This window comes from Triticum dicoccoides, chromosome 4B (assembly GCF_002162155.2).
Source record: "Triticum dicoccoides isolate Atlit2015 ecotype Zavitan chromosome 4B, WEW_v2.0, whole genome shotgun sequence".
Classification (NCBI taxonomy): Eukaryota; Viridiplantae; Streptophyta; class Magnoliopsida; order Poales; family Poaceae; genus Triticum; species Triticum dicoccoides.
The window spans coordinates 552,454,913-552,462,073 of record NC_041387.1 but is presented as its reverse complement, the minus strand read 5'-3'; positions in this window follow the sequence as shown (position 1 = coordinate 552,462,073).

Sequence of the window (7,161 nt, the reverse complement as noted above, 5' to 3'; positions counted from 1 at the left end):
GATCCGGCCCGGGCGGGCCTGACGCGGGCCTGGCGGTGGCGCGCGGTGGGAACGACGACGACGGGGACACGTGTCAGCGGCTGATTCGTCGAGCGGCTACGGGCGGACGTGTCCGGCCCGGTCCGGACGCGTCCGGCGGCGGCTGGGAGGGGGTTTTAGGGTTTCATCTGCGGATTCATCCGCGAATTTCGGGGGGAGGGGCTTATTTATTGGTAGAGGGAGCTAGGAGAGTCCAATTGAGGAGCGGTTTTCGCCCACACGATCGTGATCGAACGACCGAGAGCATGGATGGGAGTTTGCTGGGTTTTGGGCCACTTTGGAAGGGTGTTGGTCTGCAAAGAGAAGGAGGCTTTTACGGTTACCCGGTTAACCGTTGGAGTACCAAACGACCTCCAAATGGCACGAAACTTGATAGACGGTCTACCGGTGGTATACCAAGGCCGCTTGGCAAACCTCGTGCCATTCCGAGAAAGTTTAACACCCACACACAATAAGAGACAAAAGGGGAACGCCGGAGGACATAGGAGCGCCGGATTGCAAAACGGAAAACGGGGAAAATGCTTGGATGCAAGAAACGAACACGTATGCAAAATGAAATGCACATGATGACATGATAAAATGCAACACGCAAGCAAATGACATGGCAACGACGGCGAATAACTGGCGGACACCTGGCACATCGAATCCGGGGCGTTACAGCCGCACACCCCCTATGTTTTACCGATGAGGTGCTGGACCATGAATTCCCAGCCGGATTCAAGCCAGTGAACATAGAAGCATACGACGGAACAACAGACCCTGGAGTCTGGATCGAGGACTACATCCTCCACATACACATGGCCAAAGGAGACGACCTCCACGCCATAAAATACTTACCCCTTAAGCTCAAAGGGCCAGCCCGGCATTGGCTTAAAAGCCTTCCCGAAAACACCATGGGAAGTTGGGAAGTGCTTGAGGATGCTTTCTGGGCAAATTTTCAAGGGACCTATGTCCGGCCCCCGGATGCAGATGATCTGAGTCATATAACTCAGCAGCCCGGAGAGTCAGCCCGGAAGCTCTGGAACAGATTCCTTATCAAAAAGAATCAGATAGTCGACTGTCCGGACACAGAGGCCCTAGCAGCTTTCAAACATAGCGTCCGAGACGAATGGCTCGCCAGACACCTCGGCCAAAAAAAGCCGCGAACAATGGCCGCGTTAACAAGCCTCATGACCCGCTTCTATGCAGGAGAGGATAGCTGGTTGGCAAGAAGCAGCACCAGCGACCCGAATACGTCCGAACCCAGAGATGGGAACGGGAAGCCGCGCCGTAACAAAGAACCGCGCCGGATAAAGGAGAACAGCCCGATGAGCATGGCAGTAAACGCCGGATCCAAAAGCTCTCGGCAAAATCAGAAAAAGCCGCCCCCCAAAGACGATAGGGACGAGCAATCCAACCTCAACAAAATTTTGGACAAAATATGTCAAATCCACAGCACTCCGGGGAGACCTGCAAACCATACCCACAGAGATTGTTGGGTCTTTAAGCAGTCCGGCAAGCTCAACGCCGAACACAAGGGGCTCAACACACCAAGCGAATATGACGATGCACCCCACGAGCAGAACACCGGAGAACAAAAGAAGTTCCCACAAGAAGTCAAGACAATAAATCTACTTCATGTGACAAAAGGTAAGAGCAGAACGGCACCTACAAAGACACGCGCCGTACAGCCAGCCCCGGAGGAGCAACCCCACTGGTTGTTACAACCAATCACCTTCGATCATCAGGATTACTCCAGAGGAGACCAGAACGCAGGCTGGACTGCCTTGGTCGTAAATCCAATTATTAACGGACTCCAATTTACAAACGCTCTTATGGACGGAGGCAGCGACTTGAACCTGTTATATCAGGACACAGTCCACAAACTCGGGGTAAACCCAGTTGTAATCCACCTCGGCAAAACTTCCTTTCAAGGAGTAACGCCAGGTTCGGATACCCCAAGTATGGGTTCCCTTACGTTAGAAGTCATGTTCAGATCACCCGACAACTTCCGAAGCAAAAAGCTAACATTCCACATCGCCCCATTCGTAAGTCACTATCAAGTGCTACTGGGACGCGAAGCTTTCACCCGCTTTAACGCAATACCGCACTACGCATCCCTTACACTCAAAATTCCCGGCCCAAAGGGCATCATTTCATTACAAGGGAACATAAATTAACCCCCAAAGTACGGGCAGGGGTGCGGCTGCCTAGATAGCCGCCCACAAATCCAGCCCTACTATCCCGGACATGGCTCGACGTCAACATGCTTAATAGCCGCATACCCTCGTGCAAGGGGCTCCGTGTGCTCATGCCCGGAGACAATACGGCCCAACTCTTGGTCCAACTATATTTTATTTATTTCGATATAGATTTCTCGCACGCTTATTTTTTACTAAGTTCCTCTCTTTCGCAGACGAACATCGTGCTACGCCCGTCCAGGATACGGCACAACGGAGACACAGGCGCAGACGTGCAGCAGGGACCCGTTTCAAGGATTCTTTTTAGATTAAGACCCTGCGTAAACCTTTTTTACTGTCTCTTGTTAGTAGCATCCCCCGGTTTTCTCTATAGCAGAGGAGGCTGGCGTCTTGGCATGTGGACATGCCAGAATTTTTGCAAGTACCTAGACACTAGGGGATTTTTTACCAAGGGCTCTATTTCGGCCCGTCTTCATAAAGACCGAATACCTTAGGGAGTGTTCGGCGTCGCGAGTTTGGCCCTATATGCATCAGCTCCGAATCATGTCTTTGGTCAAATGTTGGGTTTGCCCGGCTCCTGTGTTTTTCCGCGTTACGTTCCGTTATATCGGCTAACGCGGCACCAGGAGAACTACTGCGATTGTGCCCCGGTTCGGCCAGGTGAGCACCTCAGTAGAGAAAGCCGAAAACTGACTGTCATGATATAGCGAGAGACTGGTCAACCACTCGATGACTTTCGGAATTTTTCGGATTCCCCTGCATTAACGAAGGGCCGCTTCCCAGTCAGGCACACTCGCGCCCCGAATTCGGGCGAGCGCGGTGCCCCTAGGGGCTATTCAGTAGCCCCACTGTCAAACTCCTATGGCTAAGTGAAAGTGATAAAGCATTATAGTCCGGTTGCCTAGTTCGCCACGCCATCACCTCCTTTGTAGGACCAAGACGTTGGATTAAGTGCGAAAAGGCGCCTTTTTGCGAACACCCCCGCATTCTATGCGTGGGGGCTGAAGCCAATGACTGCCATCTTTCAGGTTATATACACATATATACATTAAACGGCCGCACAGGAGGCATTATGATTCTTGCAAGCACAAGTATAAAAACATTTTTTCATAAAAACAAAATTCGTTTTACAAATAGTATCAGCTATTCGAACACAACATCCTTCGAGCAGTGCGACTCTATTATACGAGCGCCAGGAAGAACTTCCTCAAAATAGTGCTTGGCAGGTACTCAGCTTTCGTCCGAATCCTGGGACGCAACAATACTGGCCTTCATATCTGCCAAGTATGTTTTGACACGGGCAAGAGCCATCTGTGCGCCCTCTACGCACGCCGACCTCTTCATCGCATCAGCATGCGGCACCGAACTAAGGAACTACTGCACCAAGCCAAAATAACTCTTCGGCTCCGGCTTCTCCGGCCACAGACGACTCGCAACATACCTCATGGCGAGTCCGGATAATCTGTTCAGCTCCGCCCAGGCGGCTAAACGGTCAGACACTGACAGTGGGCGTTCTGGATTGTGGTACTGCGACCAAAAAAGCTCTTCCAACTCATGGTCACCTCGGCTGCGGAAGTGTTCGGTCGCGTCTACCGCACTTGCGGCCAAATCCAGATAAGCGTTTTCCGCACTCCACTGTCGGTTTAATGGAACATACTTGGGGTCTCCAAACTTCATCCACAACATATAAGGCTTTCCAGCCGTGATATCTCCGGCCTGACGCAACTCCTCCTTCATCGCTCTCATGGCAGAGCGAGTATCCTTGGCTTCGGCAGTGATCTTTTCAAGGTCCTTCTGAGCCGCCTTACCTGCTTGTTCAAGAAATTTACAGCGGTTGGTAGCATCCTTCAATTTTTTGGCCATCTCGGCTATTTCCTTCTTGCTCTAGCAGTGAGCAGCCTGTTCGGCTCTTAGCTCTTCAGCCGCTTTAACGGCAGCCGCATCACTTTTCCTTGCTTGCTCCTTGGCTCGGGCAAGTTCCGCCCGAAGGTTCTCCACGGCAGGAGCACCATCTACATAATATATATATATATAAGGCCCGAGCATCAAGCTCCTATTACTGGGTGTCTTTTGGACATACCTTGAGCCTCGTCTAGCCGCTTATTTACAAGCGCGATGTCGGCATCTGCTATGTCAAGTTGCCGCTTCAGTTCGGCAGATTCATCAGTCCGACTAGCCACCGAACCCCCTCGCCACCTTCATGGAATAGGCGACATATTATACCTGGGGTTATGATCCTCTGTGCATCGTCACTCGTGACGACACACAAAGTCTCAGGGGCTACTATTCATACAGGGCACATTTAATATGCGGCTCTACCAAAAGGTACACCTTTTTACATACCTCAAAGCCTGTTACTAAACTCCTGGCAGCCTCGTACAATCCGCTTTCTGCGGATGAAATCCTTCCAATCACCGTATCCATCAACGTACGGTGTTCTTCTGAGATGGACGCCCTACCAAGCAGATCCTTCAGCCCCTCCGCCGGCGCGCAAGAGGGTGCCGGACTAGTCTGACGACCTTTTCTAGGGTCCGGACTTGAAAAAACCCTCCAGGACGATACCTCGGGGTCGCCAGCCTCGTGAGACGGTGGAACAAGGGGAGGCGTTTCGCTCTCTATCATCTCTGGACGAAGATCCCCTGAAGATGAGCTCTGCTGAGAAGGGTTGAGATCCGAACTGCAAAATAATGTTTCAGTTATTTTCCTCAGGAATAAAACGTGAGTGTGATTCATTATGGAACCCCTCCCTTCACTTACGCCTCGGGGGAGAGCGGGTCCCCTTTAGGGGGCGATTCGGCTGGGGCGTTCTCCGGTGCCGAACCCTCTGACAAAGATTTCTTTCCCCGTTTTGAGGTTATCACCTCCAGGTCTTCAGAGGCAGTCCTTTTCTTTCCCTGGTCGGGAGAATTTTCGATTCTTCCCTTCCTAACGGCCTCCTTCATGGAGGCGGTAGCTCCTTGGGTCCCCTCTTCGCCTTCCGCCAACGGCGCGACCTCCAGCATCCTGGTCAGCATGGGATTCGGCACGGTCTCGGGCAGGGGGGCTGGACACATGATAAGCTTTGCCTTCGCCATCCACTCCTATTCGAAGGACAACTCTGCTAAAGGGTAGATTTGATAAAAATATGGATGGTGTATCCAAATACGGGGCTACTTACTTTAGCATTCGGGCAATTGCAGCTCAGACCTGCGTCCTCGGACAAATCCGGACACCTTGCTTGTGATCCTAAGAACAATTTGTACATCTCCATGGGTGTCATTCCCATGAAATGTTGTAGGACTCGTGGTCCCTCCGGATTGAACTCCCACAGGCGGAGAGGTCGATGTTTGCGGGGCAGTGTGCGGCGAATCACCATGACTTGCGCCACTACGGTCAAATTGATATCTCTTTCTAGAAGATCTCGAATGCGGCCCTGCAGCAAGGGCACGTCTTTGGGCGGCCCCCAGATAAGTCCTTCGTTAACCCATGACGCCAGCCATAGTGGGGGACCCGAGCGAAAAGTAGGTGATGCCACCCATGTGGTACCCCTAGGGGCTATGATGTAAAACCAGTCCCGTTGCCACAAGCCGAGCTCCTCTTGAAAAGAGCCTTCGGGCCATGGAGCGTCGTCCATCTTGCTTATTATAGCCCCTCCGCACTCAACGTGTTGCCCCTCGATCATTTTTGGTTCCACTTTGAAAGTTTTTAGCCACAATCCGAAGTGAGGGGTGATATGGAGGAAGGCCTCGCACACGACAATGAATGATGAGATCTGGAGGATGGACTCCGGAGCTAGGTCGTGGAACTCCAGCCCGTAGTAATACATAAGCCCCCTCACAAAGGGATCGATCGGGAATCCTAGCCCCCGAAGGAAGTGAGATGCGAACACCACGCTTTCACCGGGCTGGGGAGCGGGAACCACTTGCCCTTGAGTAGGCAGTCTATGCGAGATTTCGCTGGTTAGATACCTGGCATCTCTTAGCTTTCGCACATCTTCTTCCGTAATGGAGGAAGGCATCCACCGGCCTTGTAGGGCGGAGCCGGACATCTTGGAAGGTCCGAAGCGCCTAAAACTAGAGCTTTGGGTGTTGGAACTCGAAGCGAGGGGCGGATTTGATTGGTTTGAGAAGAAGGGAGCCGGGCCTTGGTTCCTTTATAAAGGAGGTGAATACCAAGAGCCCTCCCTGTAACCGTTTGAGACTCGCTTTCAATTAGGGAGTCATACCCAAGTAACGGTTGGGTTACCCACACCCGTATTGATGAGAATCCCGGAATAAGGGGACACGATCTCTGCTTTGATAAGACGTGCCAAGGAAACTGCCTCGCTAAACGCACTAAGGTGGAACAATAAAATGAATAAAAGCCTGGCCATGGCATGATGTCACGCCACGGAATACGTCAGCAGATCCGATTAACACAAATATTATTCTCTCTACGATGGAATGTGGAACTTATTTTGCAGAGCTGGACACTACCCTGGTGTTCAACATCTTCTATGAAATATTCGGAGGAGGAACCCGCCTTGCAATGCCGAAGACAACTTGCGCGCCGGACTCGTCATCATTGAAGCCTGGTTCAGGGGCTACTGAGGGAGTCCTGGATTAGGGGGTGTCCGGATGGCCGGACTAAGACCTTTGGCCGGACTCCCGGACTATGAAGATACAAGATTGAAGACTCCGTCCCGTGTCCAGATGGGACTTTCCTTGGCGTGGAAGGCAAGCTTGGCGATACGATATGAAGATCTCCTCCCATTGTAACCGACTCTGTGTAACCCTAGCCCTCTCCGGTGTCTATATAAACCGGAGAGGTTTAGTCCGTAGGACGAACAACAATCATACCATAGGCTAGCTTCTAGGGTTTAGCCACTCCGATCTCGTGGTAGATCTACTCTTGTACTACCCATATCATCAATATTAATCAAGCAGGAGTAGGGTTTTACCTCCATTGAGAGGGCCTGAACCTG